This window comes from Papaver somniferum, chromosome 1 (genome assembly GCF_003573695.1).
Source record: "Papaver somniferum cultivar HN1 chromosome 1, ASM357369v1, whole genome shotgun sequence".
Taxonomy (NCBI): Eukaryota; Viridiplantae; Streptophyta; class Magnoliopsida; order Ranunculales; family Papaveraceae; genus Papaver; species Papaver somniferum.
This window is the reverse complement of record NC_039358.1, coordinates 42,938,218-42,957,555: the sequence shown is the minus strand read 5'-3', so window position 1 is coordinate 42,957,555 and position 19,338 is coordinate 42,938,218. Positions and strand designations below refer to the sequence as shown.

At 39.7% G+C, this 19,338-nt stretch overlaps 1 long non-coding RNA gene across 1 annotated transcript; it reads right to left on the bottom strand.

Moving 5' to 3' along the window:
* Positions 1–16,689: 16,689 nt before the first annotated feature.
* On the bottom strand, positions 16,690–18,815 carry LOC113284325. Its single transcript, XR_003328096.1, has 2 exons — positions 16,947–18,815; positions 16,690–16,913 (listed from the first exon to the last, which is right to left on the bottom strand). It is a non-coding gene; the product is annotated as an uncharacterized LOC113284325 (long non-coding RNA).
* Between the last annotated feature and the right edge of the window lie 523 nt (positions 18,816–19,338).

The following is a 19,338-nucleotide window of genomic DNA, read 5'->3' as shown; positions in this document are numbered from 1 at the left end:
TGAAGTGGATTCGTAAACAGATAAACGCTATCAAGAACTCGTGTGAGAAGAACATACCCTTTCCAAGTGATGTTGTAATGGAGAAGGAAGAGAGGATTGCAAAGCTGACTGAGGAATTGAACTTGGAGATGGCAGCTTTACAGGATCTGAAGGACGCAGAGGCGCAAAAATATTTCTTTGCTGATTTTCTTTAATTTCCTTTTTCATAATCTCTTGAACTTCCAGACTTCTGAGAGATGTGAGGTTTTACTTTGGTTTTGATATTGGCTGATTTTGGTAGATGATTTGAGGATTTTCTTTTGGATATGATAGAAATTTTCTTTTAAATAAAATGAACTGAATTTTGATAAATTGCCGAATTCAAATACTGATTGCAAGTATTGCAAACGTTTTGGAGGAATTGAAATACGATGAAAGAAAATCCTAAACGCCAAATCCATATCTCATGAGTGCTCAAACGTACAGTACCTCAAACGCCCAATAATTTCAGACAAATGTGAATTACTGGTAGGGTTCTGCCATCTGTGTTCATTAGTTTGTAGTATCCTCCAGTTATGGACTTAGCAACCATAAACGGTCCTTCCCAATTGGATCTTCTTGCGGAGTGAAGATTGCGCTGAACTTCCTTAAGAACTAGGTCTCCTTCATGAAATTTGTTCGGTTTAGTAGTTAGTGCCTTGAATATTTTCTGCTGGTTCCATGGATGTGGCACATATGGACACTCGTGTAGAGGAGAGTATCCAGCATACTGTCTGTCGTGTTTAGCCAGGTCTTCAGCAATAAACCTCTTGATAGAATGATCAACGTGGAGAAGCTCTGAACCAATCCATTGGGTATAATATTGTCGAGGTGAAGTTATCCATTCGTAACTTTTGGTAATTGCTAAATTGTTTGTGGGGAGAAGTCCCCGAATCAAAGTAGCATTTTTGAACATTGGTAATATTGGAACATGAATAGGGATAAGACTTCCTGAGATCGAAACCTTTTGACAAAGGTATGTGGGTTTTCTCCAGGTTCTTGCGTAAGTCCCCTCAAAGTTTTTACTTCCTCCAGATGCTCAAACGGTGGGGCTTCCTATGCTTCCTCTTCCGACGTGGAGTCTTTGTCGACGACAGAGTGTGCTGAAGGCTTTAGAGTTATCCTTCCAGCATGAATCCAAGTTCTTCCAAGGATCATGTCATATCCAGGATCTTCTCGAATTATGTAAAACTTAGCCTCAGTGAAGACCAAATTTTCTGTGATTTTGAGAATGATGAAGCCGTATGCATCTATGGAAATTCCTTCGTGGTCTCTTATCTCTACGGGAGCATGAGTAGCCTCTTGTCCAGTAATTCCCGCGGCTCTGAGAGTTTTCAAAGGAATGACGTTGACAGCGGTGCCGACATCAACAAATGCTCTTTTGAATTCATTTCCTTTAATATGCACGGTGGTGAGCAGTCCCCAGTCATACATTTCCTTGTCAGTGGCTGAAGGTTCTGGAGGTACTTTTGGAATCAGTAGGCGTTTCCCAGACACTATGTGGTTCAAAGCTGTGAACATGTCTCCCCTTTGTGATTTTGACAGATAGAGCAATTCACAGAAATTCTCCATCAATGATTGAACTGCTTCCTTGACTGGTGCTTCAGAGATGGAGAAGGTTCTGATAGGAAGAGGGTCTCTGTGCACTCCTTCGGCTCCAAGATTAAGTTCTCCTGACTCAACTTTCTCTCTGAATATGTGTTTCAAAACTTTGCAGCTGCTTGTCGGATGATTCACGAACCGGTGGAATCGGCAATAACGAGGATTTTTCATATCTTCCTCAGTTGGATCTCTCCTGACGTATGACAACTTGATTGCACCATCTTGGATCCAGACATCTAATAGTTCGAGCACTTCTCAATGGGGAGAGGAAAATCATGTGCATCATCAGGAGCCTCCGTGCGTTGGCCAGGAGCCTGTGTCTCTGGTTTGTCCTTGTTTTGCGTCTTTTGAGGAGTTGCAACATGCTTGTTCGGGGATTCAGCCTTGCGCTTTCTCCTTTCTGCAATAGCGTTTGTAGAGGGCTGCAGGTTGTACTGCTTGTTGATCAGGCGTATGCTTCTTCGAGTATCACGTGATTCCTCAGTCTTTGTGGACTTTGCTCTTTCTAACAGGCAGGTGCAGTGGTTGATGATCTCTTCGCGGCTTCGTGAAGCTCTGAGAAAGTATAGAATCGAAGATTCTCCAGTAGAGCTCTGTAAACCGGGAGCATGCCGTTGATACACAAATCTACCAGCTGCTGCTCTGTGACATTTGGGTCATGACAGTCCAGGGCCTGGACTATGAATCTTTTCACGTAATCATTGGGATTCTCATTGACCCTCTGGAACATTCTTCCAAGATCAAAGAGAGTGACTTTCTCTGACACGAAAAAGTACTTCCTGTAGAAGGTGTATGCTCTGCCTTTCAAGGATTTTGAAAACTCCTTGATACGAACAACATGGTTATGTTCATGCTCTCCCAAGTCTTCGAGGAAACGAGAGACGTGTTCTCGAGCATTGCCAGTTCCGTCATACAGAGTAAAAGTTGGGGAAATGTAACCATTAGGAAGAGGAATCCTCTGTGTGGCAGCAGGATAAGGAGGTTGGTGACGATGGACGTGTGATGTAATACCCTTTCCACGGTTCTCTAGGAGACGCTCCAAGTCTTCTCGAGTAATGAAATTTGACGGCTCTTTCGCTGATGAATCACCTGCAGATTTGCCGACTTCATCATCATTCACTGTATGAATTGGAATCACCTCAGGATCAGCTCTGAGGATTTCTCTTTCTCTTTTCCCTTTTCTTGAGTCTTCTTTGACATCTTATCAGTAAGAGTTTTCAGATAATTACACAGCTCATCTGTGTAGCACCGATGTCAGTCTGATTCTTTACAAGAGTCTCCTACACTTTGATAAGATCATAAATGGTAGGTGGTGGATTTCCTCTGACTTCTTCAGGGTGTCGACCGAACAGGGGATGACCTTCAGCGTGAGGAGGAGTAATGCCACCGCCGTCAGTTTTGGAGGCCGGAATCGTTTCCGGGATATTCTGATTGTCATTGTTGTTGCTAGTGCTAGCGTCGTTTGTATTAGGATCTGCGATCGTACGTGACCTAAGATCAACCATCTTGTGAAAGCTTGAGATTGCAACCGAGAGATTAATCTCCCACTGTGGTCGCCAATCTGTGGATGGGGAAAAACGATTTGCTGGTTTTTACGGAATTGAAGAGTCGACAGTGTGGGGACTCCTTGAACCGAGCGAAATGTTGAACCTCACATAGATGCACTGCAAGAAGGGAGTTCTTTAAGTTCGAGAGATCAATCTGTAGAACTCCGCCCTAAAACGAGAACAATGGTCGTTCCAGAGTTAATTCGGTCACAAGAGAGGATGGGTTGATCTGTAGGAGGGAAGCTTAGAAATGCGTGAGATCAATGGTGATCTGAGATTGTAGGTGTGTTGTGAATTCAGCGTGAAAATGCTCTGAATGATTGAATTTTGCTCAATTGAGAGTAATTTCTGTGAGTTCGTCTAGACGAAAGATTGTCTGTATGAACTTTGATGAGAAATTGCTCGTTTTGGCGAATGTTGTTCGAGTGTTCGAAAAACTTGTCCTTTCAATCAGGATTTAGAGACATTTTATAATGCCGGAGTTGAAAACTCCATGATCCCATGAAGTGTGAAAGTTGCTGGAATCAGAGAGTGGGAAATGGGGAAATCGTGTTAAAACCAATTACTCATCGTGCGGAGACTTGGTTAACTTTCCACCCACTACTTTGCTGACTCTTCCAACTGATTGCACGACTTTCTCACATTCTCATCGTGGGTGAACACACGTGCCGTAGACCGCCAGACCAAAACCCTAGTTAATATCCCCCCATGTGACACGATTGAAATCTCGTGATTGTGGAGTCAGTTGTTGACTTTATGGGACGATGAGTCCATGTAGCGCTGAGTTGAACATGATTAGCAAATGTTCTGAAACTCATGAATTTAACGTGTCTGCTGAGACGAGGTATCATTATAACCTAAGACGAGCAAAACTGTGTTGCTAAATTGTTGAATATTGATAGTTGAACCAATATTCTTTGATTTGAGCAAATATTGCTAGTTCGAGCAAATATTGCTAGTTTGAACAAATATTGTTCTTTTGATGAACTGTTGGTAGCTGGACCAAATAAAATATTAATTTAAGTTACTGACTGCTGGGTCGAGCAAAATAAATATGAATGTTAATCATGGAATCAACATAAAATTATCAGAGTGTTCGAATCTGCTCAGAATCACGTTTCTGCAGAGCCCTGGATTCAAATCCCAATTTTACCGAAATGATGATTTATTGCAAATCAACACGGGACTGGATACATGGGATGACTGGTTCACCATATAACACTCGGATGCTCGAATGAGCAAAAATACCAAAGTCTCTTGAGGACCAATTAGTAAAATAATGATTAAATGCTGGTTTAATCATTTATTAAAATAATTCTCGTGTGAGCGACAAATAATAAAACTTGATGTAGACTTGATGTGGTACCGGCTCTCGGTGGTCGTGGGACTAATAGATGGTCGTTTGAGCAAACTTCCAATTGTTTTGAAAGAATTTGAACCTAATATGAGTAGTTGAGCAAATTAGGTTAAAATCATTAAAGCACGCGGCACTAGCTGTTTGCAAGCCTCAGGGTCACCCTTGGTGGTCAAGGGGATGTGCCCATGTCACCATAGTGTTTGCGCTTCAGTCCTGAGAATTTTGATATTTTCTGGTGCACGTTTGAGCAACATTTGGAGAAAATATGCAAAATCCATGGTTTTGCTGAAACCGGCAAAAATACATGAGATGATGTAAATAATAAATAAAACAGGGAATTACAAGGTGTGGGACCAACAACGGCTAGAGCATGGACGGTCGGCTGACAGATGCGGTCCCACACGCTTTTCCCAGTTTTATGTGATTTTATGTATTTTCTCTGATTTGAGGGAAATTTCATGAAACTGGAGAGTTTGGTGAAATTAGGGAACTTCCATGAGACGAGAGACATAAATTAAATATAAAATAGGGAATGAGAGTGTGGGACAGGCAATGGCCGTGGCATGGCCGGCCGGCCAATGGGCGCGGGTCCCAAGGAACTCTTCCCAATTTTATGTAATTTTGATGATTTTAGATAATTTTCATAAAGTCAAAGGGATTTGTTGAAAACCAAGATATTTTGTTGAAATCAAGGGAGTTTTCATGAAATCAGGAAACAAAACATCAAATAATAATAAAATAATAGCGTGTGGGACCGGCTAGGGCATGGCCGGTCGGCTAGAGCCCGGTCCCATAAGTTTTCCCTAATTTCTGATATTTTCTATGATTTTAGAGAAAAATACATGAAATTAGGTAATTTTAGGGAAAATTCAAGAAATCAAGGAATTTTCATAATTTGAGATGAAATAATAAAATAATGGAACGTGAGGTGTGGGATCGTCCACAGCCAAGGCATGGCTGGATGGTGCTCGGTTCCGCGACACCTTTCCCTAATTTTATTATTTTTGATAAAATCATGTGATTTAAATAATTTTCTTGAAACAAAAGAAATTTTCTCGAACGAGAGGATTTCCATGAGATCAGGGAAAAATAGTAAAATATGATAAAATATAAAGTTGGTGTGGGACTGGTCACGACATGACCGGCCGGCTAGTGAGCCCAATCCCCTGGCGCCTCTGCTAATATTTTTATTATTCTTCCTTCCTATTTTGCATAGGTTCCTCGTTCATTCGTATTTTTTGAAATGCTCGTTTGTGCATTCAAAATGCTGGTCTGTGCATTATTTGTTAAGTACACTTGCACCATTTTTGTCAGGCTTATTCGATGCCCAGATGCGTGTCTTGTTGAGTATTTATCACTTAACCCATGTAATTCTGCTGGGAAGAACCACGAATTGAAGTGACGAAATATAACGAAGAATCGTAGAATATTGTCGGATATTCAGGCGATTAATTGACGATTCTTAGAATATTGCTGGATATTCAGGTGATGGATCGTAGAATATTGCTGGATATTCAGACGATTTAAGATAATTAATTGCCGGCTCTATACTAGAAGGCCTTCATGTCTAGGAGCATTAATTATCCGAGGGTTGAGAAATATGAACTTGGTGGAGTGTCATATTCCTCTTCCATAGTCGGGGAAAACCTGGTTACATCCTGAAGACGTTGTCGCTCTATACTAGCAGGCATGCTGTCTAGGATCCGCCCAATCTTTCGATTCTATACAGTATGAGAAGTGTCGTGGCCTCAGCTGAGAGACTACACATCTACATCTTCTCTGAGAGACTTTCTCCATCAGAGGTGGCATGAGCTTTCATGCACAGAGACATGAGTCTCGATACTCATTGTCGGATCTGGGGTAATTACTGAAATTTCTCAGTATTCATGAGATATGACGTGGTCTCAGCTGAGAGACCACACATCTACACGTACTCTGAGAGACAGCCTTCTCGGTCAGAGATTTATGGCATGAGATTTCATGCTTTAATGAGAGACATGAGCCCCAATACTCATCCGGTTGCCGAATCTGGAGTATAGTTTTACAATTCTACCCATTGTCGAAAATCCACCATCTACAACAACCTAGATTAATCAATCACCTCTCTACAATCCTTCCTGACTAGACAAGCGGATTGTCTAGGAATCACAAACAGTGAGACGAAGATTTTGTGACTTCTTTATCTTGCCTATCGGAGACCTCTCACGATCTCAAGCCAATCAATCGATTGTACTAGTACGATAGAAGATGCAAGATCAGATCACACAACTACGATAAAATTAGTATCGGTTTGGCTTCACAATCCCAATGAAGTCTTTAAGTCGTTAACCTGATTTTAGAGAAGAAAATCAACGGTGAATGGAGATCGACTCTAGCGAGCGCACTAGTATCACACAGACGTGTTGGGATTAAGTTTTTCTCTAGCTAGATGTCTCCTATATATAGCCTTTGAAATCAGGGTTTTGCCTTAGGTACAAAGCAAACTCTAACCACCGTTAGATGAAAACCTGATTTAGATTCAAGCCAATATCTCTCAACCGTTAGATCGAAAGACATAGCTTGTCACACACACTTGAGTACACGTTTACTGGGTTTGAGAAAACCATTCCCAAACGAGTACACGCATATTGGTTCAACATGATAACCCAAAAGGTCAACCATATGAGCATCTCATATTAATCATGTTTTTCTTCACCATAACTAGTTCAATTGACTCAAATGAACTAGTTAAGAGTTGTTCAACTTCTATGAGATCTTATGTATCTACCCAAGACACAATTGAAAAAAAGATGATTCGATTCGATTAGAATCAGATCATGAACATTATAGCCACAGTTTGCATAAAGCATTCCTTAATAATTAATGTTTCATGTTCAGAGCACGTCTTTAGATCATAACCACTTAAGCTCACAAACAAGTTCGCGGACTTAAGTTAATCGGTTGAGTTTTCCAAACTCAGCAGAAATTCTCGGTCCGAGAACTTCCGCCAGTTCGCGGACTGGGTTCGCGGACTTAGCACACAAACGAGTTTTGGAAATCCCAGCAGAAATTCTCGTTCGAGAACTTCAGTCAGTTTGGGGACTGATTCTGCGGACTTGGAAAGACAATTCCACAATCCTACCGATTTCTCTTGATCAACAAAGTTCGAAAACTTCAGTTCAAGGAATACATGGTTATATAATCTAAACTCTCATTCCAATCATTGAAACATTCTCAGAGGGCGATATTCAATCGTGAAGAACAACAGACCTTTCTCGTCAGAGCAATATCCAAACTGATTGAAACTTTCATGACTTTCGTCACTAGGTGAAGATAAACTTGATCAAAGCGAAACGCTTTACCAACACATGATTTCGAGTAAAAGATAAGCAACGAATATTCAGCTCGAAATATCAAGTGTGTATGATCTAGTCTATATAGCATACGACTTTTGTCTCATAAGAAGTAGGAGAAGAATAGATAGACTTTCGAGTGATAGATAAGTTCAAGTATTCACATACCTTTTTGTTGATGAAGTTCCACGGTTCCTTGGTTTAAATCTTCGTCGTTGTCGTTGAATCACCATAAAGTCCTTGAGCTCAGCTACACTTTTCCTATCCTAGTCCGAGACTTAGATAGGCTAGAAATCAAAACTTTATAGTTTTTATCACTAACATTGACAAACATGCTTGATATAGCAACGCATGCGAGGTTGACCGAGATATTCTCTAACAATCTCTCCCTTTGTCAATTTTAGTGATAAAACTATTAATACATATGGAATACAAAAAAAATAAACTTTAGTGGCTCCTATTCCATAGTCCAATCTTCAACGTTCCTTGAAATCTTCGTCCTTCCAAGTACTCCAATGATCCCAAAGGTTGTAAGTTTAGTATCACCGTTGTTGAAGATCCGTAGCTATAACAATGAGAGAAATTGAGATTCTCGATCATTATTATACAGTGTCAAAGTTATGAACATCAAATTCCAACTGCATCACGACTTTAACAATAATACTATGGTGATATGTATCACTCCCCCTTAGTCAATACTCCATCTCGATCATGAAAACCACTCCCCCTTACACAATTATCCGAAAACCATATGTATTTGTAGTGTGACCTACAATATTTCTCCCCCTTTTTGTCAATAAAATTGGCAAAGGTACAAGAATGGGTTCATAATGAAATTTCCACAAGAGAAATTTAATGACAAAAAGAAAGACAACATATCATATTAATTTAGATGCAATCTTATAGCCGAAGCTAACAGCATTCATGAAGGAGTTTTAAGACGCAAGATAACCCCTTCAAAATTCCACAGCTGCACTCCCCGCAAGATATTACCATTAAGCACAAGTTCAAAAGAACTTTCCCCCATTTGATGTCATTCCCAAAGGAACAACAAGAGCGACCTTGATTTTGAAAGAAAAGAAGGATTTTCATTTGGACACCAAAAACCAAGTGAATGATTTTTTATATCCAAAACTCAACCAAATACTCACAAGAAAACCTATGAATATCCTAATTGAAATACACAATTAAATCAAAACCACAATAGTGATCAATTTAATTGAAAGTGCTCAACATAAGTAAACTCATGGAGCAACAGGCTACGAATAAGTTAATCATATGGAGGTGACTAACTTAACCGTTCAAGTACTCAACATAAGGAAAACCTTACAGAATACGTGACTAGAATACCCAATAGAACATGATAGTCTATCCGTTCATATACTCAACACAAGAACTTGTGAAATATATTAAAACTCAACTAGATTAATTACAAGAGAACCTATAATTAATCCAATTGTAATACAAACAACCAAACTAATCAACGGAATAATGAATTTAAGTATTTTGGGCTCAACATAAGAGAACTTATGGAACCCCGACTAAGTTCATCATAGAGTATGACAACCTAAACCGTACATGTACTCGACATAAGAAAGAAAACTTATGGAATACAAACTAAATAACCAAGGATGATTAATTTAGTTCATAATTCTCAACATATAACATCTCATGGAACAACCAACCAAATCAATAAGAAATCGACTTAGTTGTAAGGTGCTCAACATAAGACACACAATGGAGCCTTCACGGTAAAACATAGCAAGATGGATCAAGGAAGATCAATACCGTGGATAACATACAAGGATCTATTCTATCTTTACATCATTATATGCGTAACAATGTAATAGACTTTATCCTTGTCACACAAAAGATTTAATCCTATTTTCCATCAAATACATGATTGCATAGGCATAACTTTTGTATATGTCAAAAGTCCATTCGTCCTTTCATCAATATGAATACCAATTCATGGACGACTTTACTTTTGACAAAATATGGGACCTTCAAGTTCACGGACGCAAACAATACATATCCCATAAAAATATTGCAATATAACAAACCAATAATACTGCAATAATCATCATCCTCCAAATATTTTTAGAATTTAAAACAATAAACCTAAAAAAAATAATAACAAGAGAATGAAACAAAATAGCTATGTGTAGTCACAATCATCGCTATTTAAAGCACTAGTTATTCTTCCAACTAATCAAAAAGAAGACTTCCTAGGCGACAATGCCTTTGAGAAATTCAGCATCATTCTCGAACTCCTTGTTGTCAACAACCATGGGAACATACGGTTCACGAAGATAGGAGTTTATATCAACGAACTGTCTTGGTTGACTATGTCGTACCAGGGATCTCTGAATTTCTAAGGACTTTGACGCAAAAGCCTTTATTTCACGAATCTCCTCTCTTACTTCCTTCAACTCATCAAGAACATCGGAAAACTTCTGAGAGTTAGAAGACACTGCCTTTGGCTTTCTTGTATTCCTCCTTTTTCTTTTTCGGGACGGAGTTACAAAAGATTTTTCTTTTTCCTTGATTGATGGCTTAACAATCATGTTGACATCACTTATCTCCATAGACATACTTTGAGAACAGTTATAACCAACTGATTTTTTTGGATGGAATTCACAATCTCATTAGGTCTAGAGATAAAAAAAGGATATCAAGAAGGAAAAAGTAATGTAGGGTTCGAAACCTATGAACAGGTTCGTGGTCGTTCAACTCTAAACCCTATAAAGAGTAGAATTATCGATAATAACCATTTCTTTTATTTGATAGACAAAAACAACAACCCTAAAGATAAACTTTTCTACAAGCCTGCACGTTTGCGATATTGTCTATTTCGATCAGGCACATGAGACAAGATTTGAGCAACAACACAATTAATTTGTGCTGTGGTGATTAACAATTTGTCCACCACTTTCCTCAAGAGACGAATCTTCAGGCTTCTGTCTATCAAAACGATTTGACCATACTTTCTTTTCAAATGGTCTAGTTCTATCTCTGGAAACCAACTTCTTCGATGAAGATAAGATCCTATATACCTTGGCGGTCTTCTGAGCAAGTTCCAACTTTCTTGCTAATCGATCTTCTCTTCGTTGAAGTTTGTTAGCGTGCCTCATTTGATGCTTGTACTTGTAACATATTGATAGTTCGTGACCCTTCATCGAACAAAACGAGCACGTCAATCTTGGATAATATTCAGGCATCTGTGGTGCGATAGCAGCTAAACACATAGTAGATCCTGAAACATCACGATCAGAGTTTCCATAGGATAAATCAATCGAATCTTCCAGCTTGATTGGGTTTCCTTCTTCCCTGAACCCATTGAGGTTGATATATGTATTGCTACAAGTATCAAAATCGATGTTTTCACCAAGAATCCCTACACTTGATTTCTTATCTTCATCGGAATCATAGATTTCAGAGATTTCATCAAGTGTTACAGCTAAACCTTTGTTCCCAGTGTATTTTCTGCAATTTGGGCATTCGTTAGCAAAATGGCCAAAACCCTTACACTTAAAGCACTGATTCATGTCCTCGTCATCAGCCTCGTCAGCATCCCTATTTTTAGGAGGTACGCCACCGTGAGGTTTGTTTGATGACCTGGGTTTGTCTCTTGAAAATCATTTACTTCTATTCAACAGAAGATCCCTAAACTTTCTTGTGATCGAGGAGACCGACTTGTCAAGGTCTTCATATGAAAAATCATTCTCAGACTGATCATCCTCAGAGACATGAATATTTTTACCTTTGGCAAGTAATTTAGTGCTCTTCTGTGCTTTAAAGGAAACATCCTTACCGACTTTGGATGTATGCTCATGGTCAAAGATCTTAAGCTTCCTAACCAAGGTGTTTCTGGAGAGATTATTGAGGTTATTCCCCTCAACGATGGCATGCTTCTTAGACTCGTATCTAGATGGCAGCGATCTGATAATTTTCATCACAATGTCCTTTTCCGGAATAGTATTACCCAATGCAAAAGATGCATTAACAATTTCAGACACTTTGTGATTAAACTCATCAAAAGTTTCTTCATCTGCCATATGAAGGTTCTCCCAATCGGAATTAAGGTTTTGAAGCCTAGCTTTGTTTTCACTGGAGTTTCCTTCAAATACGGTTTCTAAGATATCCCAAGCTTCTTTAGACCTAGTGTAATTAGACACATTGTGTTGAAGACTTGGGGAAATGGCATGTATGATAGCATTCAACCCTTCAGAATTCTGCTTTGCAGAAAGAATCTCGACAGCATTATATTCACCAATATTCTTGGGAACAGTTCCGTTTCCGGCTGCAACAACGGGCGCATCATAGCCATTGACTACATATACCCATGATTGAAAATCACGCGATTGAAGAAAAGCTCGCATAACATTTTCCACCATAAGTAATTTGAGCCATCGAAGACTGGTGGTACGTTAATAGAGATAGCACCTCTGTCCATAGAGTCAGATCGCTACAAACACAGACTGATGAGGTCTTAGTGTGTTTGCCTGTTATGATACCAATTGAAAAAGCGGGGGTCTAACAACACCACCAAATATTTCGCTTAGCAATCTGTATGGACTAACTCCAAAATACTTTGCTAGAGAATCAACTAGACAGTCAGACTCAATCTAGATAAAAAGTATCTCAAGGAGTTATTATCTCAATCTCTCGATTTGATCTTTACTCAAGCAAATAGAAATCTGCGAGTCTTTATCAAAGAGAGATAACTTGCACGGTACCAAAGACCAATGTCCAAGGATCATTCAATATCAATCAACAACCAAAGGTTGGATTTCCAATTGATGATCACGAACGCACTACCTGTATTATTTCACTTATATAAAATATAATGCGGAAAAGAAATAACACAGACACCAGAAATTTTGTTAACGAGGAAACCGCAAATGCATAAAAACCCCGGGATCTAGTCCAGATTGAATACACACTGTATTAAGCCGCTACAGACACTAGCCTACTGCAAACTAACTTCGAATTGATCTATAGTTGAACCCCTACCAATATCCCACTAATACAAGGTACAGTTGTACTCTTACACCTATGATCCCAGCAGGACACTGCGTACTTGATTCCCTTAGCTGATCTCACCCACAACTAAGAGTTGCTGCAACCCAAAATCACAGACTTGATAATAAACGAATCTGTCTCACACAGAAAATTCTATCAAAAGGATAAATCTGTCTCCCACAGATAAACCCTAGGTTTTGTTCCGTTTTTAGATATAAAGTCAAGGTAACAGGAACCAATTGATAATCCGGTCTTATATTCCCGAAGAAAAGCCTAGATTAATCAATCACCTCTCTACAATCCTTCGTGACTACACAAGCGGATTGTCGAGGAATCATAAACAATGAGACAAAGATGTTTGTGACTTATTTATGTTGCCTATCGGAGAACTCTCACGATCTCAAGCCAATCAATCAATTGTACTCATACGATAGAAGATGCAAGATCATATCACACAACTACGATAAAAGTAATATCGATCTGGCTTCACAATCCCAATAAAGTCTTTAAGTCGTTAACCTGATTTTAGAGAAGAAAATCAAGGGTTAATGGAGATTGACTCTAGCGAGCGCACTAGTATCACACAGACGTGTGGGGATTAAGTTTTTCTCTAGATAGATGTCTTCTATATATAGCCTTTCAAATCAAGGTTTTGCCTTAGGTACAAAGCAAACTCTATCCACCGTTATATGAAACCCTGATTCAGATTCAAGCCAATATCTCTCAACCGTTAGATCAAAAGACATAGTTTGTCACACACACTTGAGTACACGTTTACTGGGTTTGAGAAAACCATTCCCAAACGAGTACACGCATATTGGTTCAACATGATAACCCAAAAGGTCAACCATATCAGCATCTCATATTAATCATGTTCTTCTTCACCATAACTAGTTCAATTGACTCAAATGAACTAGTTAAGAGTTGTTCAATTGCTATGAGATCTTATGTAACTACACAAGACACAATTGAAACAAAGATGATTCGATTCGATTAGAATCGGCTCATGAACATTATAGCCACGGTTTGCATAAAGCATTCCTTAAAAATTAATGTGTCATGTTCATAGCACATCTTTATATCATAACCTCTTAAGCTCACAAACAAGTTCGCGGACTTAAGTTAATCGGTTGAGTTTTCCAAACTCAGCAGAAATTCTCGGGTCGAGAACTTCCGCCAGTTCGTGGATTGGGTTCGCGGACTGAGTTCGTGGACTTAGCACGCAAACGAGTTTTGGAAATCCCATCAGAAATTCTCGGTCGAGAACTTCATTCAGTTCGCGGACTGAGTCTGCGGACTGGGTTCGCGGACTTGGCAAGCCAATTCCATAATCCTACCGATTTCTCTTGATCAACAAAGTTCGAAAACTTCGGTTCAAGGAATACGTGGTTATATAATATAAAATCTCATTCCAATCATTGATACATTCTCAGAGGGCGATATTCAGTCATGAATAACAACCGACCTTTCTCGTCAGAGCAATTTCCAAACTGATTGAAACTTTCATGACTTTCGTCACTAGGTGAAGATAAACTTGATCAAAGCGAAACGCTTTACCATCACATGATTTCGAGTAAAAGATAAACAATGAATACTCAGCTCGAAATATCAAGTGTATATGATCTAGTCTATATAGCATATGACTTTTGTCTCATAAGAAGTAGGAGAAGAATAGATAGACTTTCGAGTGATAGATAAGTTCAAGTCTTCACATACCTTTTTGTCGATGAAGTTCCACGGTTCCTTGGTGTAGATTTTCGTCGTTGTCGTTGAATCACCATGAATTCCTTGAGCTCAACTACACTTTTCCTATCCTAGTCTGAGACTTAGCTAATAGGCTAGAAATCAAGACTTTACAGTTTTGATCACTAACATTGACAAACATGCTTGATATAGCAACGCATGCGAGGTTGACCGAGATATGCTCTAACACCTAGCATCTCCGACATCCATTTTGTTCTGGCTCTCGAACACGCTAGTGGGGGCGAGAGGGTAACTACATCAGCACAGGAATATATCGAAAACATTGACAGCAATATGGATGTTGACAGTCCAGTGATAGACAATTCTGGCAATCATGCTGAAAACGTTTCAGACTGGCGTCAACCTTATATCCGATTGTTGACAATCGGTGAGCTCCCAGAAGATGAGAAACTCTCTTCAAAGGTGAAAAATAATGCATGGAGATATTCGATGATCGAGGGACAATTATACCGCAAACCTGCAACTTTGGAGCCATTTTGGAGATGCGTATCAGCCGAGGAAGGACAAAAAATATTGGCAGAGGCTCATGAAGGAATATGTGGCAACCATTCTGGAGGGCGCAGTCTCGCGCACATGATACTTACCCAGGTGTACTTCTGGACATACATGCAGAAAGATGCTAAAGAATACGCGCATAAATGTGTGTCATGCCAAGAGCACGCTCCAATTCCTAAAAGGCCCGCAACGAATTGCATCCAATTTTTAGTCCCTGACCGTTCGATAAGTGGGGAATAGACATCGTCGGACCACTCCCCCGACCTCCTGGAGGAGTGAAATATGTACTGGATGCAACTGATTATTTTACAAAATGGGTTGAGGCGGTGGCATTGCTACATGTTACCAGATACGACGTAAAAAGGTTCATATGGGAGAACATCGTCTGCAGATTTGGAATCCCACACGAGCTGGTGTCAGACAATGGAAAGCATTCCGGAGTGATCAAAGAATTCTGCGAGAACCTGAGCATTCTCCATAACTTTTCTGCTCCATATTATGCTCAAAGCAATGGGCAGACAGAAACAACAAATCGTGTTATTATGGAAAATCTCAAGAAAAGGCGAAGGGAAAGTGGACAGAGGAGTTCCCTGGAGTCTTATGGTCTTATACCGGACAACCCCAAAAAGATCCACTGGATTCTCCCCATTCACATTGGCTTATGGAACAGGGGCAATCATACCCACTGAGGTACACTTGAAAACTACCAAGACTCGTGCTGTTGGATTTGGAAACAATGAAAGCATACTGGCTTTAGATAAAAAGCTACTGGAACAACACATAGAAACAACCTTGCAGCAATTGGTTCGATATCAGCAGGAAATCAAGCTGAGTTACGACCGAAAGGTCAAAGAACGAGTGTTTAAGCCAGGGGAATATTTCTTGAAGAAAACTCGAGTCGCCACAATGGAACCAAACTGTGGAAAGCTCGAAGCAAACTGGAAAAGTCCATACATAGTGGACAGGCAAGCATCTCGTGGCTCCTACTACCTAAGGAACCTCAGTGGTACTCAAGATTCAAAACCATGGAATCCATGGAATTTTTTCCACTTGAAGAAGTTTTATCATTAACTAAATTCGCATAGGAGTAGTTTCAAATCCTGTTGTGCTGCACTCTAGCATATATTTAATTCTGTTGAGTGGGACCCTAATGAATAAAATATATATTTGTATTTGTGTGGTGGGGTATTTATAAAAAGTTTAGTATTATAATATATTAACTGGGACCCTATAAATATAAAAATATATTAGAAAGGTGAAAAAGTAGGAGAGAAGGAGAGATTATGTATATATATATAATTACTTGGAGATAGCCAGGGCTGGCATATAGACATATGAGTTTGGCAGTTTGGCATACCCGTAGTGGGTGCATAGATGCCAAATATCAGGTTTTGGCATGTGCATAGGAATAGGCCTTATCTAGCCTAACTTGTCAAAACTTTATTTTGTATTCTGGAAATATAATCAATTGTATTTTAATACTAAAAACCGTGATTTATTCGACCGGGTACAATAAAAAGCTGAGATCTCATTTGGGTGATCCAACGGTCATGATCATATTGTCTTATATGATTTAGTATCCTCCTCAAAATATTTGTGCAACCAACTACATCTATGACAATAAAATGTCGCCCATTTGTAAAGACACGAAACTATTATTGTTCACTACTATTCACTAATATCCGCCACCTTAAGTAAAAACCAGTCACGCCCGCTATTTTTTCCACCACCTCCGTTGTGAATCCACGACATCAGTTCCAACTACTAAATCACCTGCGATACCACCAGTTCCAACTACTAAATCACCTGCGATACCACCGGCTACTGCACCAACACCATCACAACATCTATGGGTCTCTATCCATGCCATAACCACCAATAGCTTGAACCCTGCAACTGCAACTCCTGGTTACTGCAACAAAACAACCACAGCAAACCCATTTGCACTCTGGACTCGAACACCATCAAAACAGTGTCACATTCACTCATTTCTTCATCAGTTCATGAGCTATTGCTTCTTTAACAGCGACCCGACAAGTAATCCACATAAATCTTCATTAGTAATCCACTGGTCTCCTCTGCGACTGTAGCTGCAACTTCATTCCGCTACTTCAATTCAGCACCAATGCATTCAGCCAACTCCACCTGCAATGCCGAGCTCAGAGCATTCATACAGTACTTGAATTTGAAAATAACTAAACCCACTGCTAAACACCAGCTCCACTTCATTGCTGCTTCTCAGAACCCTTCGTAAACATCCACCAGATCCATTTGCTCATTCTACAATTCATGAGTCACATCACACCACAAACACCTGAGACTGCCATTTAAATTCTTAACTGCAACACCATGAATTTGACTGCAACTGCAGCTGCTTCACTTGCGCCTGCAATTTCCCATAATGTCAGCTACAACCTCATACATTCATTGCACCTGTAATATCTACCACCAACTCTGTCTTGAACAGCATCAACTTCAACTCTTGCACTGCGAATTCAGACCTCCAGGACCATTCTTTGCTTCCAGCTGAAACAAAAGCAGCAACCCCACCTTCTCTTGCTTAGAGACTTCACTCTCAAACTCAATTCCAGACCACCTGCAATTCCATGGCTTCACTGCCACATCTCAGTCCTCAACAGAAACAAGCAACAACAAACCTATGCAGCTTATTCATCTCTAAATCCCTGTAGCACAATAGCTCATACTGCAGACCACCTAACATTCATCTAAATCCTTCATAACACCACAGAGCTTCATCACTTCAACCACTGTGAAATGCAATCACCAAAACACCTATAGCAACAACTGCATCTTCTCAAACCCATCTGCTCATCAACCAAACCAACAATTTCAGCTTCAGAACTTCAGTTCACCACCAGGACTCATTTAATATCACCACCAGAGTTCACTCGGTTCAGTTTCTTCTCAAACTTCGGAAGCATCATCTTCTTAAAAACCCAAAATTCCTTCTCCACTAATCCACCAGATTTACTAACCACAGATCTGAGCTCTTCTCTGCATTGCCTCAATTCAGCTGAACCCATTTCCACAATACACTAAGAACTGCAATCTATCACTGCAAACTTCCACAGCAACATCTGTAACACCATATCTCCTTCACCAATTTACAAGCCACTGCCATTACACCAAACCCATTCTTCAGTTCTCAATTTTTCACTCAAACAACCCTAAGTTCACCTGAATCGGAACCAATTCCTCCATATGTTCATCCTTGTATCAACAGCAGTGAGCCCAAATCTCCATTTCAGCTCAGGGAAGACTCAACAATCAAACCCATCTCCAATTTCATCACTACAAACCCCAGAATTAATCCTCTTCTCTTTCTCACCGTGAATCAGCAACAAATACCCATGGAGGCTCGAATTCATCTCAAAACCCATGAAAATCTGTTTTCTTCATCTGCATCTCAGAAAACCCTAACTTCCATCAAAATCTCCTCTATCTTCTCTGCAATTAAGAGCAAATCCCCAATTCCTCATCATCCTCTCTATAAAACCTTGCTTTGTAACCCCCAGAACATCACAGACCAGTCTAACCAGCAGCAACGAGCATCTATCTTCTTCTGAGTAAAGATCAACATCTCTGCTCTGTCTGGTCGTTGCATCGATTTCTTTCACCAGCAGCAGCCGCCAACATCACTTCTTCTCAATTTCAGGTACAATAACTGAGAGATGGACAAATCCTCTCAATTTTAGGTCTTGGTAGGAATGAGGATTTATATTGGCACCCAACAGATAAGTATGGACAGAGGCACCCACATTTCATTTGGGATGTCAGTTTCACGGAACCGACTCTGTTTCTTGCTCAACTGCCTCCGGTTGTTTCATCACCTCTTTCTTGTGCAACTTAGCTGACTCCAAGTATAGCTTGTCTGTGAATCGACATATTTTCCTTTTACGCTCCAAATGGACGATTTCTCGTTCTTTTGCTCCAAATGACTCCATTGCACCTAATAAACTCAAACTCACACATAAGATACATTATTTAGATGAAAACTCGCAAAGAAAGCATAAATACTAGATATAAAATTAGGCGTTTTACAACACCTATCAAATTCCCCCACACTTAGACTTTGCTAGTTCTCGAGCAAATCAAACAAAACTTATTCTAAAGGATACATACAACTCCATCTCGTGAGGGTTTACTAGAGATATACCCACAAAACCTACTTTTCCAA